Source organism: Melanerpes formicivorus, unplaced genomic scaffold (assembly GCF_026170545.1).
Source record: "Melanerpes formicivorus ecotype bairdi unplaced genomic scaffold, bMelFor1.0.p_v2 SCAF_18, whole genome shotgun sequence".
NCBI lineage: Eukaryota > Metazoa > Chordata > Aves > Piciformes > Picidae > Melanerpes > Melanerpes formicivorus.
Window position 1 is genome coordinate 14,476,059 of NW_027142370.1, and position 18,914 is coordinate 14,494,972.

The window sequence follows — 18,914 nt, forward strand, 5'->3', positions numbered from 1 at the left end:
ATCATAGAATCACAGAATCACAGAATCATAGAATCAACAAGATTGGAAAAGACCTCAAAGAGCATCAAGTCCAACCTGTCACCCAACACCTCATGACTACTAGACCATGGCACCAAGTGCCACATCTAATCCCCTCTTGAACACCTCCAGGGATGGCGACTCCACCACCTCCCTGGGCAGCACATTCCAATGGCTAACAACTCTCTCTGGGAAGAACTTTCTCCTTACCTCCAGCCTAAACCTCCCCTGGCACAGCTTGAGACTGTGCCCTCTCGTTCTGGTGCTGGTGCAAGTTAAAGAGGGGGAGAATGACATGGGGATACCAGATCTTCCTTCTGTGCCTCATTGCAGAGTTCCTGATACCCTAAGTGGTAGCAAATGGCTCATACAAGAGGCTGGAGTTGTCTTGATACAGAATGTTGCATCTCCCAGAAGCTACCTCTGCTGTATCTTTGACTCCAGCCCTAGGAATGGTGAAAAAGTGGCTTCTAAATCATAGAAACATAGAATCTCAGAATCAATAAGGTTGGAAAAGACCTCAGGGATCATCAAGTCCAACCTGTCACCCAACACCTCATGACTACTAAACCACGGCTCCAAGTGCCATATCCCATCTCTTTGTGAACACCTCCAGGGATGGTGACTCCACCACCTCCCTGGGCAGCACATTCCAATGGCTAACAACTCTCTCTGGGAAGAACTTTCTCCTCACCTCCAGCCTAAACCTCCCCTGGTGCAGCTTGAGACTGTGTCCTCTTGTTCTGGTGATGCTTGCCTGGGAGAGGTAGTCATTCAACAGTAGTGGTGGGATTGTAAGCTCAAGTGAGGAGTTGGACTCGATGATCTCAGGGGTCTCTTCCAACCTCACTAATTCCATGATTCTATGATTAACTCTGGGTTTTTTTTTTTCCTGAGGAAATGATGGAAAAGCTAATCAGTGGTTGCAGCCTAATAAGAGAAGGGACTGTTTCAGCAAAGAGAGAAACACAGCTGAACACTAATGAAAGAAATTATAGCAGAAAGGAGCAGTCACAGACTGCCTTAAACACACATCAGGAAGCAATTTAACAACGGAGCAACCGAGGCCAGATTATTCCTGCTTGAGCCTCGCAGGAATGAAATATTGTGCTGTGCTGACACCTGGTGCACAAATGCGTTTGCTCAGGCAATCACAACCCCCTGCCATGCATTCCTGCAGCAGCTTTCCAGCCCAGAGAGGTCAGCCTTAAGCCTCTGGAACCAGCTGATGTTTGCACAGCACTTAAGAGACAAGCAGAGCTGCCTGGGTGTGATGCCCTCCAGGACAATTCAGCACAATTAGCTTTCATCTTTTTACAAGACACATCCTGCTACGTTAAGGATGTGATTACAGATGCCTGAAAGGGGGTTGGGGAGAAGCTGTTGCTGGTCTCTTCTCACAGGTAATTGGTGAATAGAACAAGAGGGAATGGCCTCAAGCTGCCACTAGGGAGGTTTAGACTGCACAGTAGGGATAGTTATTTTCCCAGCAAGAGTGGTCAGGGATTGGAATGTGCTGCCCAGGGAGGTGGTGGAGTCACCAGCCCTGGCTGTGCTTAAAGATGGTTTGGATGTAGTGCTTGGGGCTCTGGTTTAGGGGTGAACCTTGTAGAGTAGGGATCTGGGTTGGAGTTGGTGATCCTGAGGGTCTTTTCCAAGCTGAGTGTTTCTGTGATGCTGTGATTCTGATTAGAAGCTTGGGAGGAGGTTTTTTCAAGGACATAAATGGCAGTGGGAGTGTTTGAGCCCAGAGTACACCTTTGGAACTGATTCCCTTTGCTATTTCTTGTTTAATTTGGAGGCTTGGAATGTCAGGAGTTAGTAGGGGGGATCCTTAGATCCTGTTTGGCTCAGGTCAGTCCCCAGGGCTAAACCTAGAAATCTTTCTCGTTCCAGTCCCCTAATTATCTCCACAACACTTTACTGTACCTTTCTCATTCCCTGTCTCCTTTTCGAAGTAGGGAGCCCAGAACTGGACCAAATGCTCCAGATGTATCCTCACCAGGGAAGAACAGAGAGGGAGGAGAACCTCCCATTGGAATGGGCTGCCCGGGGAGGTGGTGGAGTCACCATCATTGGAGGTGTTTAGGAGGAAACTGGATGGGGGGTGCTTGGTTTAGTTGATTATGTGGTGTTGGATGATGGATTGGATGTAATGATCTTGAAGGTCTCTTCCAACCTGGTCTGGTCTATTCTATTCTATTCTATTCTATTCTATTCTATTCTATTCTATTCTATTCGGTCCGGTCCGGTCCAGTCCGCTCCGGTCCAGTCCGGTTCATCCTCTTCTTGATGCACCCCAGGATGACATTGGCCTTGTTGGCCACAAGGGTGCATTGCTGACTCATGGTCATCCTGCTGTGCACCAGAACTCCCAGGGCTTTTTCCACCCAGCTGCTTCCCAGGAGGTCAGCTCCTCTCCTGTACTGGTGCACGAGGTTATCCCTGCCCAGGTGCAGGACCCTGTCCAGGGTGTGCTGGATGGCAGCACAGTCTTGGGGTGCACCAGCCACCCCTCCCAGGTTTGTGTCACAAATGGGAAGACCATTCCTTTGATTCTTAGGGATAGCTTTACCTGCACCTCTTAGAAAACCTGCAGATTTCACCAGCCTTCTGCTGCTCAAAGCTCTGTGAAGGGGTGGTGAGAACCTGTGGTAGAATCATTAAGGGCTGGAAAAGACCTCTAAGATCATTGAGTCCAACCATTAACCTAACACCATCATGCTCATTAAACCATGCCCCAGGTGCCATGTCCATATGTGTATTGAACACCTCCAGGGATGGTGACTCCACAACCTCCCTGGGCAGCCTGGCAGGCTTTATTGTGGCCTTCCAGTATCTGAAGGGGGATACAAGAAAGCTGGGGAGGGACTTTTGAGGGTGTGCAGGAGTGATAGAACTGGGGGGAATGGAACAAAGCTAGAAATGGGTAGATTGAGATTGGATGTTAGGAAGAAGTTCTTCCCCATGAGGGTGGTGAGAGACTGGCACAGGTTGCCCGGGGAAGTGGTGGAAGCCTCATTGCTGGAGGTCTTTGCAGCCAGGCTGGATGTGGCTGTGAGCAACCTGCTGTAGTGTGAGGTGTCCCTGCCCGTGGCAGGGGGGTTGTAGGGACTGAATAATCCTTGAGCTCCCTTCCAACCCTGACAATTCTATGATTCTAATCCCTGAGCCCTCTTGCAGCAAATAAATGTTTTCTAATCTTCCCCTGGCACAATTTCAGCCTATTGCCTCTCAGAGAGCAGTTCACAGTAATTACCTATGCAGGCCTGGCCACCTGAAAGTCACATTACTCCAAGTGAACAATTTAACAATTCCCAACAGCAAACAGTGTGCTTGTTTACCTCCCTGCTTCCCTAAAAGCCTGTGAGGTGTTATCCTCTTCCTTTTTTTTCCCCCAATTGATTTACAGCATCAGGTTCAAAACTGAAGATCCTTGTTTCAATTGCAATACTCCACGTTGCGGAGTGCTTTTCACTCTGCATTTAGTGCTAGGTTCTGCTAGCACAAGTGTCAGCCAACCTCCCCCTTCCCTCAGGGTTCCCTTGCTTAAACTACTCTCAATCCCCTCATCCAGGTCACTGATGAAGATATTGGACAAAACTGGACCCAATATTGATCCCTGGGGAACACCACTGGCCACAGGCCTCCATGTTTACTCTGTGCCAAGCTGATGACCCTCTGAATTCTGTTGTTGAGCCAGTTTGCAATCCACCTCACTGAATACTCCAGATGAGGCCTCATCAGGCATGGAATGGAATGGAATGGAATGGAATGGAATGGAATGGAATGGAATGGAATAGGATAGGATAGGATAGGATAGGATAGGATAGGATAGGATAGGATAGGATAGGATAGGATAGGATAGGATAGGATAGGATAGGATAGGATAGGATAGGATAGGATTGGATTGGATTGAATTGAATTGAATTGAATTGAATTAACCAGGTTGGAAAAGACCTTTGAGATCATCGAGTCCAACCTATCACCCAACACCATCTAATCAACTAAACCATGGCACCAAGTGTCTCATCCAGTCTCTTCCTAAACACCTCCAGTGATGGTGACTCCACCACCTCCCTGGGCAGCACATTCCAATGGCCAGTCTCTCTTGCTGGGAAGAACTTCTTCCTAACATCCAATCTAAACTTCCCCTGGCACAGCTTGAGACTGTGTCCTCTTGTTCTGGTGCTGGTTGCCTGGGGGAAGAGACCAACCCCCTTCTGGCTACAACCTCCCTTCAGGTAGTTGTCCATCAGGCTCTGAGTTTTGGCTGTATCATTAAGATTTTTGACCTTTTCTGGTTTTCCTGCAAAGGTTGGGAGCATCAAGCTTTCATCTTCCACCTTAGTATTGAAAATCTCCCCTCCTGCAGCACATGAGGCACTGCTCTTTGCCTGGCTGCTGCCTGCCTCCTGGTTCACTCTCAGCTGCTTTCCTCCCCTTTCAGCAGCACAAGCCATATGTGGAATAAGGTCCTTGTTAAGTGCTGCTTCCCACAGCTCCTGGGTATTTAAAGGAGACACTGAGCACCACGAGGTTTTAAGCTGCACGTGGTGGACTCTAGTTGTGCAGGCATGGATTAAATGGAGCAGAGGGACTGGTGGTCATGCTTCATGTAAATGGATGGATCCAGAAGGCAGCAAGTTCCTGCCTGTTCAGCCATTGAGCAGACATATTTGAAACAAGAACGCAGGATCACAGGATGTTAAGGGTTGGAAGGGAGCTCCGGATGTCATCAAGTCCACCCCCCCCCCCCCCCAACAGAGCAGAACCACAGAATCCAGCACAGGTCACACAGGAACACATCCAGATGGGTTTTGAAAGTCTTCAGAGAAGACTCCACAGCTTCTCTGGGCAGCCTGTTCCTGTGCTTTGTGACCCTCCCAGTGAAGAAGTTCCTCCTTATATTGAGATGGAACCTCCTGCACTGTAGTTTATATCCAGTGCCCCTTGTCCTATCACAGGGTGCAGCTGAGCAGAGCCTGTCCCCTCCCTCTTGACCCCCAGCCCTCGGATATTTATAAGCATTGATTAAATCCCCTCTCAGTCTTCTCTTCTCCAGACTGTACATCCCAGGGCACTCAGCCTCTCTTCACAGGGCAGTACTCCACTCCCTTCAGCATCCTGGTAGCTCTCTGTTGGACTCTCCCCAGTAGATTCCTGTCCCTGTTCTGCTACAGCAAAGGATGCTCCCCATGGCTCCCTCCTTGCTGGTGTGCATGCAAAACTATTTCTGATTCTGGCTTTAGCACACTGCCAGTATCAGCTGAGGAGCTCAAGGTTACCACAGAGTCAGGTTGGCATTGTGGGAAAAGGATTGTAAGAGGCAGTGATGCATGAAGTAAATTAAATACACAAACTCACTCTGGGTTGTAGATGGGGTCAGGGGTCAGTTAATTAACATCCCTCAGCAGCCTTGTGCCTGCCTGGCTCTGCCCTCCCTGCTGTTAGCAAAACCACATCTCAGATTGTGCAGCTTAACGCTGTTCTTGCAAGGCAAGGAAAGAAAAGCCACAGGTGTTAAGATGGGAAAATGGACCTCAAGTGGCACTGAAAAATGATGGAGAGTGGCTTGGCAGCTCATCTGCTGGTTCCCTCATCACCCTAGGCTGGATCCCATCTGGTCCCATAGACACATGGGGTTTCAAGTGGCTCAGCTGGTCTTGTAACCCAGGGGTACCACACTGCTCCCTGACTCCATCTGCCAGTTGAGGAGGCCAGCTGTCCTGAGGACAACTGTGGCAGTTTAGGCTGGGTGCCTCCTGTTGCTGCCACACAAGCTATACCCCCAGTGTCCCAAGGGCCCAGCCCAGTAGGTGGACACATAATATCCTGCACCCTATAATCCCATCTACAAAGTCATTCCCTTCCTCTTTCTTCCCTCTCTACCCCATGGGAGATGCTCCCTATTGGGTAATGCTGGAGGAGTCGTCTCAAGGCTTTTTAGGTCTGGCTAGGCCTAATGCCAGAAGGAGAAGGTGGGAGAGGCAGCCTCAGACCTGGCCAGCTGCGACTAGCAAAGCAGTGAGAGGGGGGAGGAAGAAAGAACCCTGGGGGTTTTGGGTGTACCCTCAGATGGGGAGATGGGAAATGTTGGGGACCATTGGGAGTACTGGAAGGGACTCTGTATGCTTTGGGATATCTTTTGCCACTGTGCTTGTAGCTTCTGTAAAACACCAATTGCTTTTCCATTTGAACTTCCCATCACTTCTGCAATCCATCTGTGTGAGTGGCATTGTATTGCCCCTCTCAGGGGCAAGAGAGGATCTGCCTGGCCTCAAACCAGGACAACAAGCCATCCTACTATTGAAAATTGAGCCAAAGAAGGCATGAAGTACCTCTGCCTTTTCCTCATCTTTTGTTACTATATTCCCCTCCAGGTCCAATAAAGAGTGGAGGTTGTCCTTGCCTCTCCTTTTGCCATTAATGTCCATTTTATTGTCCTTCACAGTGGTTCTGTGGCTTTTTCTTCCCTGAGCTGCCAGAAACCTGTTGTTCTTGCAGGAATTAGAATCCTCTGTGGCTATTTTAGGATTTAAAGATCCTCAGAGAAGTGAATGGTCATGTAGTGAGCAGCTCACATCCATCTCTGGTCCAGGGATAAAGGGTATGCACCTATTGCAGCTGCACTCATGGGGTTCTATCCCTCAGTTCATGCAAGAATGGTCTGAGCTCACCAGCAACCACAGCTAAAGCTGCTCCTTAAACACAGCTCAAGAGATTTTTTTCCATGTAACATTTGTGGAAAGTTTGATTGATGGCTTTCTGTCGATCCTCAGAGTTGCAATCTTTGCTGGGTCAACTGCTCTGCCCCTCTCTGGCCCAGCTCACAAGTGTCTGCCAAGAAGAGCCAAGTCAGAATTCTTGGACTGGATTTGCATTTCTGCAATTAATAAATCTTCAGTAAGGGCTGTGATAAGCTCCTTGGAGCTTCCTCTTGAGATGCCTCAAGGTCTGAGCTCAGCAGGGACACCAAGGACTTCTGGCCTTCACCCTTTTGAGGATCACTGGGCAATGGAGTCAGCACCCACTAAAATAAAACAAAGAAGAGTGAGAACTGGCAGTGCTTTCCTCAGTGCCAGGAGCTTCAGAACAGACCTCTGGAAGAAAACAAATTTAATCAGGTCACAAGAGTGTGTGTAGCCACACTTCGGTGCACAGTGAGCGTTCAAGACTGCTGTGGAAAGAGATGCAATTTCCAACCTGGTTTGGTCTATTCTATTCTATTCTATTCTATTCTATTCTATTCTATTCTACTCTACTCTACTCTACTCTACTCTACTCTACTCTACTCCATTCCATTCCATTCCATTCCATTCCATTCCATTCCATTCCATTCCATTCCATTCCATCCTATCCTATCCTGTCCTATCCTATCCTACCAGCACCAGAACAAGAGGACATGGTCTCAAGGTGCACCAGGGGAGGTTTAGGCTGGATGTTAGGAAGAAATTCTTCCCAGGTAGAGAGTTTGACCATTGGAATGTGCTGCCCAGGGAGGTGGTGGAGTCACCATCACTGGAGGTGTTTAGGAAGAGACTGGATGGGGTGCTTGGTGCCATGGTTTAGTTGATTAGATGGTGTTGGATGATAGACTGGACACAATGATCTCAAAGGTAATTTCCAACCTGGTTAATTCTATTCTATTCTATTCTATTCTATTCTATTCTATTCTATTCTATTCTATTCTATTCTATTCTATTCTATTCTATTCCATTCCATTCCATTCCATTCCATTCCATTCCATTCCATGGAGTGTTTACTAGTTTCTCCATTTCTGCCCCCCCCCCCCCCCCCCCCCGCCCCAGACAAAGAAGGGAGAAAGGAGCAGAGAAAGTTGCTGTTAACCAAAACAATGTAGGCAGGGTCAAGCAAAAGCAAATTAGTCTCCCAGAGTGAAGAAGCAAGAAGAGAAGAATGAATTGTTTTGGTACAACCAGTCTTACCATAGAATCATAGAATCAGTCAGGTTTGGAAGGCACCACAAGGATCATCAAGTTCCAACCCCCCTGCCATGGCCAGGGACACCCCACACTAGATCAGGCTGGCCAGAGCCTCATCCAGCCTGGCCTTAAACACCTCCAGGAACGGGGCCCCAACCACCTCCCTGGACAACCCATTCCAGGGCTTCACCACTCTCATGGGGAAGAACTTCCTCCTCACCTCCAGCCTCAATCTCCCCACCTCCAGCTTCATTCCATTCCCCCTAGTCCTATCACTACCTGAGATCCTGAGCAGTCCCTCCCCAGCCTTCTTGTAGCCCCCTTCAGATACTGGAAGGCCACAATAAGTTCACCTTGGAGCCTTCTTTTCTCTGGACTGAATGGCAGATATCTCTCCAGTGGGATTGTTTGGAATGATCTTTGTTTTCCTTTTTACACCCAATGGTGATTTATTTCCATTTTACTACTTTTCTGGTGAAGATCTGTGAAAAAAGTTTAAAGACATAGCCTAAACCTACCAACACTGGCACACATATTGCCTTAAGCAAAGAAAAGGACAAGGCTGTCCAGAGGGGTGGTAGAAGTTGTGTTTAGATTTCTCCATGAAGCATTTTAGCAGAGTCTCTTTAGCAATGTCTATTTGGAAAGAAAAAGAGGGGAAAAATAATCTCCAGAATAATCAAAATTCACATCAGTGAGCTTGGATCCTCAACTGCAGCCCTTCCAACCCATTATTTTTCTCCATCTCCAATTGTATGCTCCATTAAGCAGTGATTATGTCTTTCTTTCTTGTGTAGATGAGCACATCATGTGGTTATCAATTAATAATAAAATGAGATCTGCAAGCAAATGGACTCATCAGGAGGACAGAAGAGTGATGGGGGCTATGTGATGTTGGGGGCTATGTTATCACAGTATCAGAGTACATTAGAGGTTGGCAGGCACCTCCAGAGATATGCCAGTCCAACCCCCCTGCCAGAGCATCATCACCCAGGGGAGTCTGCATAGGAATGCATCCAAGGAGGTTTTGAAAGTCTCCAGAGAAGCAGACTCCACAACATCTCTGGGCAGCCTGCTCCAGGGCCCTGTCACCCTCACTGTAGAGAAGTTTCTCCTCCCATTGATGTGAAACTTTCCATGTTCAAGTTTGTACCTGTTGTTCCTTGTGCACCTCTGAAAAGGGCTTGGCCCCTTCCACTTGACACTGCCCCCCTCAGATATTGATAGACATTGATCAAATCCCCTCTCAGCCTTCTCTTCTCCAGACTAAACAGCCCCAGGGCTCTCAGTCTCTCTTTACAGTGGAGATGCTCGAGTCCTCTAATCATCCTTGTGGCTCTCCATTAGATTCTCTCCTGCAGGTCTCTGTGTCTCTTGGACTGAGGAGCCCAAAGCAGGACTCAGTATTCTAGGTGGCACAGGCTGCACTATATACATCCACACACTAACCCCTTTGCAGAAATGAATCAGTGAAAGATCTCACTGAGCACTGAACCAGAAGAAACTTTTACTACAGCTTTAATTTCTTCCCCTTTCTTTACATGCCATCTTGTATCACCCAAACATAGGCTCAAACTTATAGAATCATTGAATCAATAAGGTTGGAAAAGACCTCAGAGAGCAACAAGTCCAACCTGTCACCCTCATGACTAGCAAACCATGCCACCAAGTGTCACATCCAATCCTTTTTTGAACACCTCCAGTTATGGTGACTCCACCACCGCCCTGGGCAGCACATTCCTGTGGCCAATCTCTCTTTCTATGTAGAACTTCTTCCTAACCGCCAGCCTAAAACTCCCCTGGCACAGCTTGAGACTGTGTCCTCTTGTTCTGCTGCTGCTTGCCTGGGAGAAGAGCCCAACCCCCACCTGGCTACAACCTCCCTACAGGGAGTTGTAGAGAGCAAGAAGGTCTCCCCTCAGCCTCTTCTTCTCCAGGCTAAGCAACCCCAGCTCCCTCAGCCTCTCCTCACAGGGCTGTGCTCCAGACTTCTCCCCAGCCTTTTTGCCCTTCTCTGGACATGTTCAAGTATCTCAATGTCCTTCTGAGGGGCCCAGAACTGGGCACAGGACTCAAGGTGTGGCCTAACCAGTGCTGAGTACAGGGCACAATGACTTCCCTGCTCCTGCTGGCCACACTATTTCTGATGCAGGTCAGGATGCCATTGGCCCTCTTGGCCACCTGGGCACACTGCTGGCTCATGCTCAGCTGCTGTCACCCAGTCCCCCCAGGTCCCTTTCTGCCTGGCTGCTCTCCAGCCACTCTGTCCCCAGCCTATATCACTGCCTGGGGTTGTTGTGGCCAAAGTGCAACACCCTCAAGCTCACCCTCAAGTTTGTCTTACTTTGAATCCTTCCTCAGCAGCTTCAGAAGAGCAAGATGTCACAGAGGGATTTGGGCTGACCTTCTCATGAAGACCTCATTGTAACCAAAAAGTCTCACAGCCACTGATTTGTGTTTGCATAAAGGATTTAGTGGCTGATAATTGGAAAAGAGATTGACACTGGCAGGCTGAATGTGTGCTGCAGACGAAACCAGCTCTTTGGGGTTTTTAAGTGTGACCCTGAAGTTAGAATTACATTATATTAGAATTAATAAGCATTTTCTTCAAGCCAGGATACAACAGAGTGCTAGGAGGTGACTGGATTAATTATCTTCACACTGGGAGACCAAACTGAGTTTTTGGTTCATTCAATCTTTCCTCATGTGGACTTGTAACCCTTTTATGTAGAGGAGGAAGAATTGCCTCCAGCTGACCCTTGCAAAGAGCTGGCACATGCAAAGAGCTTCTCCTTTAATGGCCCAGTTAAATCCTTGCACCACCACAATGCCTTGCAGGGGAAGAAAGCAGCCTCACAGCAAAGTTTCTTATTGATACTCTATCAATATTGAATTATCATCTCTTTTCCCTAGTAAGAAGTGATAGGATGAGAGGAAATTACCTCAAGTTGCACCAGGTTTGAATAAACTCCTTAACTGAAAGGGTTCTCAAAGGCTGGAACAGGCTGCCCAGGGACGTGGTTGAATCTTCATCCCATGGAGGTGTTTCAAAGGGGCAGAGAGGTGGTGCTGAGGGACATGACTGAGCACCAGCCTTGGCAGAGTTAGAGAATGGTTGGACTTGATGATTTTAAAGGTGCTATTCAACCAAAAAAATTGGTTATTCTTTGGTTCTATGATTTTTAATTCACTTTTTTTTAAACTGAGAATCAGTTCACCATAATGCAAAATAGCCCAGCAGAAAACATCTTCCTCCTCAATATCGCATCTCCTTGGTTCTCCTTTCCAGGCAAAAGCCTCTCCTCATTCTCCTCAAGTAGAAGCATAGAGGTTTTACAGACAGAAATCTCTCTTTGTTCTCCATTTCACATCCACCATTCATTTTTAGTCTTTTTGTTGTTATTGTTGTGGAAAATAGGAATCATTCTCCCACCACAGCCAGATATTTATTGCCTCTGCTAGCAGTGTCCAACCTATCATCTAATCAACTAACCCATGGCACCAAGCACCTCATCCAGACTGTTCCTAAACACCTCCAGTGATGGTGACTCCACCACCTCCCTGGGCAGCACATTCCAGTGGCCAATCTCTCTTTCTGGGAAGAACTTCTTCCTAACATCCAGCCTAAACCTCCCCTGGCACAGCTTGAGACTGTGTCCTCTTGTTCTGGTGCTGGTTGCCTGGGAGAACAGACCAACCTTCACCTGTCTACAGCCTCCCTTCAGGGAGTTGTGGAGAGCAAGAAGATCTCCCCTGAGCCTCCTCTTCTCCAGGCTAAGCAACCCCAGCTCCCTCAGCCTCTCCTCATAGGGCTTGAGATACATAAGAAACAGCCTCTAAACACACAGAATACAAAAGGCAGCTGGGTTGTCTTAGCCCCACCAGGGATTTAAGCCATGAAGAAGGACAATTTCATCTATACAGGTGATAAATGAAAGTGTAAATACTTAAATAACCATGAAGCCATATCTAATGGGATTTCCATTGTGGTTTAGATCACCTTGCCCTCTGATTCCAAGACTTATTTTTATGGTAAAATCCCCAACAAAGCATAAAAAAATGTGATGGTGTCAACAGGACAGTTCTGGGTAAACAATCTCTGTTTTATTCATGTGGCTGAGCAATCCTCTAAGTTTCAGTGTCTCCAGAGGCAACATTTTCTCCAGGTTCATAGCAAAAGTCTGCAGAATCAAATTCTGCAGAATAACCATTTTCCACTGTGCTTGCTCAAAGGGGTTGTGAAATGGTGAGCTGAGCATGGCAGACAGCTGGAACACCTCTCCTATGAGGACAGGCTGAAAGAGTTGGGGCTGTTCAGCCTGGAGAAGAGAAGGCTCCCAGGTGACCTAATTGTGGCCTTCCAGTATCTGAAGGGGGCTACAAGAAGGCTGGGGAGGGACTGCTCAGGATCTCAGGGAATGATAGGACTAGGGGGAATGGAATGAAGCTGGAGGTGGGGAGATTGAGGCTGGAGGTGAGGAGGAAGTTCTTCCCCATGAGAGTGGTGAAGCCCTGGAATGGGTTGTCCAGGGAGGTGGTTGAGTCCCCATCCCTGGAGGTGTTTAAGGCCCCATCCCTGGAGGTGTTTAAGCCCAGGCTGGATGAGGCTCTGGGCAGCCTGATGTAGTGTGAGGTGTCCCTGCCCATGGCAGGGGGGTTGGAACTAGATGCTCCTTGTGGTCCCTTCCAACCCTGACTGATACTATGATACTATGACTTGGATGGGGTGCAGCCTGCAACAAGAAGCAGATACAGGGAATTCTTGTGGGCAGGGACTTGGTGCCAAAAGCCTTAATTTAGTCTAAAACTGACACAGGGTCATGCGCATGAGTGGGGCTTAGTGCAAGCAATTGCTGGAAGCATGAGTGTGTTTGGATAGTTTTAGGCTTAAAAGGGTGAGAAAACCAGAGCACAAATGAGGTGCAGAGATGTGAAAGCAGATAGATAAAGCTCAGTAAACAGATAAAGCACTGAGATTCAATGAGCCTAATCCAGCTCCTAATGTGCCTGCATACATCCAAAAAGAGACCTTAAGCAACAAGGGATGCAGAAGACCAGATGCCTCTTCCCTAACTTGTGCACCTAAAAACTTGGCATGAGTCCAGCCTTGTTATCTTGACTTCTCTTCTGATTAGTCAAAGTGTTTGTCAAAGTCAGTCACCTGTCCTAGCCCCCTGCCTTAACATGACCCTACCCTGGATTTGCTCACCTCCTCCTGAAGGGAGGTTGTAGCCAGAAGGGGGTTGGTCTCTTCTGCCAGGCAATCAGCACCAGAACAAGAGCACACAGTCTCAAACCAGGGGAAGTTTAGGCTGGAGGTGAGGAGAGAGTTCTTCCCAGAGAGAGTTGTTAGCCATTGGAATGTGCTGCCCAGGGAGGTCTTGGAGTCACCATCCCTGGAGATGTTCAAGAGGGGATTGGATGTGGCACTTGGTGCCATGGTTTAGTAGTCATGAGGTGTTGGGTGACAGGTTGGACTTGATGATCTCTGAGGTCTTTTCCAACCTTATTGATCCTATGATTCTATGAAGGTAAGGCAACCCTCTGAGATTTTGGCATGTTACAGATGGATGGCTAAACCAGGGGCTGGGAGGAAAACCACCTTAAGAAAATAGTGAGCTGGGATGAGATAACACACCTGCCCACTGCATAGAATCATAGAGTGGCTCAGGTTGGAAGGGATCTTAGAGATCACCTACTTCAACCTCCCCATCATGGGCAGGGACACCTCTCCACTAGACATCTTCACTTTAAGACTCCAGAATGCTTTCCATAGATAAAACATCCCTCTCATATTATGCTACTTCTCCTGTCCATGTTTTTTTCCCCTCTGGAGACTGCTGCCAAGCCCGTGGGTACTGCTCTTCCTGATTCTCCCCTCAGCTGTCACCTTTTTGGCAAGCACTCACAGCGCTTCAGAGAGAAGTGCCCTCTTCATTGAGGACACAATGGGCTTTGATGAACCCTGCAAGAAAATTGCAGATGGGAAAGCAGCAAATTCTGATTGCCTAATTTTCACAAACTGCAGACAGGGAGAATACATTTGTGTAAAATTTTAGCCATAATTGCTATCCAGGGCATGACAAAGCAACAGTGAGAGAAATGCTTCTCCTACAGCAGTGGAGACTTTGCTGGAAGTAGAACAGGCCAAGAAAGAGGCTCTGTGGGACATCTCTGTTTAGGCTATCAGTCACATTGATAGCCAGGGAGTATTTCAACCCTGGTGTGAGTGTGGAGGGAAGGCAACACGATTCCATCCACCATCAGCGGGACTGCGAGCTGTAGTTTGCCTCTTACAATGAGAATTCTGATTGCAGAGTCAGAAGCCAACTCTAAATCAGAAAGAACAGCCTCAGTTAAACAGCCTCTTACCCTTGAGGAAAATTATGTGATCAGTAAATGCAAGCTGAACAGCCAAGGTGGAAGGCAGAGGTCTGAAGCAGAGCCGACTGGCTTCAGGATAATTACCTGGTAGAACATCATGAATGCAGTGCAACTGAGTAAATGCATCCCATTACATCTTTGAATTACTGAGCTGAAATAATGCAGTAGTTTAGTTAATGTTATTAAGCTTTTGAGTGCCAGAGACACAGCATTTAGCCACATGAAAAGGATAAAGAGCCTGGATGGGATCCTCGGCAACCTGATCTAGATGAACCTGCTTTGTGCAGGGTGGGGGTGGAATAGGTGATCTCCAGGGGTCCCTTCCAAGCCACACCATGCAGGGATTCTGTGGGATTCTGTGAGCTTATAAAATGTGCAATGTAGAATAGAGTAGAGTAGAGTAGAGTAGAGTAGAGTAGAGTAGAGTAGAGTAGAGTAGAGTAGAATAGAATAGAATAGAATAGAATAGAATAGAATAGAATAGAATAGAATAGAATAGAATAGAATAGAACAGAATAAACCAGGTTGGAAGAGGCCTTCGAGATCATCAAGTCCAACCTATCATCCAACACCATCTAATCAACTAAACCATGGCACCAAGCACCCCATCCTGAACACCTCCTGAACACCTCCGGGCATGGTGACTCCACCACCTCCCTGGGCAGCACATCCCAATGGCCAATCTCTCTTTCCGGGAAGAACTTCTTCCTAACACCCAGCCCAAACTTACCCTGGCACAGCTTGAGACTGTGTCCTCTTGTTCTGGTAGTGCTTGCCTGGGAGAAGAGACCAACCCCCACCTGGCTACAGCCTCCCTTCAGGTAGTTGTAGAGAGCAATGAGGTCTCCCCTGAGCCTCCTCTTCTCCAGGCTAAACAGCCCCAGCTCCCTCAGTCTCTCCTCACAGGGCTTGTGCTCATTGTGCAGAGTCTCCTGGGAGAGTTCTGGGGGAAAGAAAAATCATGAGGTGCAAAAACATTGTGAGGGCTGTGTTAGAAATGTCATGCACTGACAGACTCCCTCAACCAAAAGAAAACTGAGAAAGAAAACCTGGTGATCTGGATTGCTTAGCTCAGTGGGGAGAAACCCCCAAAGACACACACACAAAATCCTTTAACTCAGGAAGGAAAATATTAGTGAGAAACAACAGCTGGAAAAGCTAAACTAGAGGTATTCAAATTGCCAGCCAGGACATATAATTTTAAGAGCAAAACCAGGCTCCCAAAGGAGGCAACAGACTTTCCATCTTTGGCTATGCACAGACCAAGGCTGGATGTGTTTCTGGAAGCGGTGGAGGACAAGTGGGTGAAGCTTTGTTTTGCAAGATGTCAGGCTGATTGATCTGTTTGTCCCTTCTGGCCATTAACTTGGTGTTTATTAATCATACAGAAATGACTGAATTCCCACAGCCCTGTCCCAGCAGCCCACAGAGCTGAATACAAATTCTCTGCTGGATTCTCTGGGATCCTTCCTGTGGTGTGATTAGTCTGACTCTGTGGGCCAAAAGAAATAGAGGTTCACAGCTCTCTCTTCTCTAAACACTGCAGCAGCATTTCAGTGTGAAGTTCCCTGCTGACCTTGATAACCTCAGGTTCTTCCCTATTTTTTTAATCTTTCTTTTTTTTTGTTGTTTTTAATCATTTACCTTTGTTTTTTTACCATTCTATGATTTCTTACCATAGTATCATACAGTCAGTCAGGGTTGGAAGGGACCACAAGGATCATCTAGTTCCAACCCCTCTGCCATGGGCAGGGACACCCCACACTACATCAGCCTGGCCACAGCCTCATCCAGCCTGGGCTTAAACACCTCCAGGGATGGGGCCTCAACCACCTCCCTGGACAACCCATTCCAGGGCTTCACCACTCTCATGGGGAAGAACTTCCTCCTCACCTCCAGCCTCAATCTCCCCACCTCCAGCTTCATTCCATTCCCCCTAGTCCTATCACTACCTGAGATCCTGAGCAGTCCCTCCCCAGACTTCTTGTAAGCCCCCTTCAGATACTGGAAGGCCACAATGAGGTCACCTCAGGGCCTTCTTTTCTCATATTTTCCCAGCTGCATCTGTTGCATTTCATGACTGGAAGCTGATTAGGTGGGTTGGATGATAGATTGGACACGATGGTCTCGAAGGTCTCTTCCAACCAGGTTTACTCTATTCCATCCCATCCCATCCCATCCCATCCCCATTCCATCCCATTCCATTCCATTCCATTCCATTCCATTCCATTCCATTCCATCCCATCCCATCCCATCCCATCCCATTCCATTCCATTCCATTCTCTGACTTCAACCCAAACCATTAAAAACATAAAACAGAGGCATATCTCCCTCAACAGAAAGATAGTGCTCCCAAGGAAAAGATGTCAGTTATTGATTCAAAGAAAGGTAGGATCTGGGAAGGGACTTCTGGGCACCATCGAGTTGAACCTGCTCTGCTAAAAGCAGATTTGCCTGGTCCAAGCTGCCCTGGTGGGTTTAGAATCTCTTCAGAGAAGGAGACTCCCCAACCCCTCTGAGCTTCCTTTACCATAATGGGCTAGTGAGAGGTGTTTGCAATTGGATTGCAGATGAACTTTCTCTCTGGTAGGCAGATTTTCCCTTTTTTTTTTTAATTCAGCCTGATGTAGTGTGGGGTGTCCCTGCCCATGCCCATGGCAGGGGGGTTGGAACTAGATGATCCTTGTGGTCCCCTTCCAACCCTGACTGACTCTACAATTCTAAGTCAGAGCTTCCAGTCGTGAAATGTAGTAGATGCTTCTGGGAATATGAAATCTGCTTTCTCTGCCATTTTTCACTGATTTCAGGATGTCCCATCAAAGTAGATGTCTTCAAAGATCTTGATGGTTAGGGGTTTTTTCTTAACATAGAATAAAGGTGATTACATGGAAAAGCAGAGGATGCTATTTCCTAAGAAGACTTTTTAATAGTCCCTTCCTGCTAACAGCTCTGAGAAAGGAAATAGTCCAGGCTGGACAGGTCCTTGCTGCTTCTGGTATAGCATGCAGAGAAATAGCACAAGGCCTCCTTAAATGTGAAGTGATGGAGGAACCTGGAAACTCTAGGCCTGTCAGCCTGACCTCAGTGCCGGGGAAAAGTATGAAGCGGATCATCTTAGGGGCAATCACTGTGTATCTGAAGGGTGGGCAAGGGCTTAGGTCTAGTCAACATGGATTTAGGAAGGGCAGATCCTGCCTCTCCAACCTGATCTCCTTCAGGTGACCCTGTCTGGTGGATGTGGGGAAGGCTGTGGATGTAGTCTACCTGGACTTCAGCAAGGCCTTTGGAATGTGCTGCCCAGGGAGGTGGTAGAGTGACCATCCCTGGAAGTGCTCAAGAGGGGATTGGACGTGACACTTGGTGCCATGGTTTAATCATGAGGTCTGTGGTGACAGGTTGGACTTGGTGATCTTTGAGGTCTCTTCCAACCTTGGTGATTCTGTGATGAAAGCCATGACTGCTTCAGAAACATGTCCAGCAGGGGAACATGATGGCCCTTTGAGCAGAAAGCATTTCTTGCAGTAATCTGTCCTCAAGCAAGAGGATAAAAGTTGGTGTCATTCCTGTTGCAGAATTTCAAGCTGTCATGTGTAAGGCTCTTGAAACTTTCATTCCTGGAAAGTTTCATCTGTGACTGAAAGAGGAGACAGAGAGGGATTAGAAAAATATCCCCAAACCTATGAGCCAAGGAGGGAGTAGAGAATTTAGAGAACATTTCAGAGAGGATCACATTGAGATGAATTCACAGAGATGCCATTTTATTGTCTGAGTAACCACATTGCTCAAAGCACTTAGCAACAGACAGGAGAGGACTGCCTCAAGGATAAACAGAAGGCCCTGAAAATGGTTGTTCTAACCTTGCAATGCATTTCATAGGCTATGAAGATAATAAAGCTAAACCAAATGAGATATAAAGCTAGATGGTTCTGAAATAAAACCTGGACAACTCAGGCTGCTGTCTCTGCTCTAGAAAATAAACCAAGAAAGAATTTGGCTGATTGAAACAACCATAGAATCATAGAATTGTTATAGCTTGGGAAAGACCTTCTGGATCACCAAGTCCAAATTAACTCAGAACTGCCAAGTCCACCACTAAACCACATCCCTCAGCACCACATCTACAAGGCTTTTAAAACACCCTCCAGGGATGGGGACTGCATCACTGCTCTGGGCAGCCTGTCCAGGGGTTGACAACCTTTTCTGAGAAGTAAGTGGTCTTCAGGTCCAACACAGAACATTACCTGGTGCAACTAAAGGATGTTTCCTCTTGCCCTTATCACTTGTTACTTGGGAGAAGAGACCAGCCCCAACCTGGGGCAGTCTCTGAACTTAAACTTGTGAGATACAAATAACCAACAGGACTATAGCAATTTCATCCATTCCTCTTGCACCCCCCTTCTGGTACCAAGAAGGTTGCTATTAGGTCCCTCTGGAGCCTTCTCTTCTCCAGGCTGAACACCCCCAGCCCCCTCAGCCTGTCCAGTAGCAGAGGTGCTCCAACCCCCTGATCATTTTTGTGGCCCTGCTCTGGACCTACTGCATCAGGTCCACGTCCTTCGGGTACAG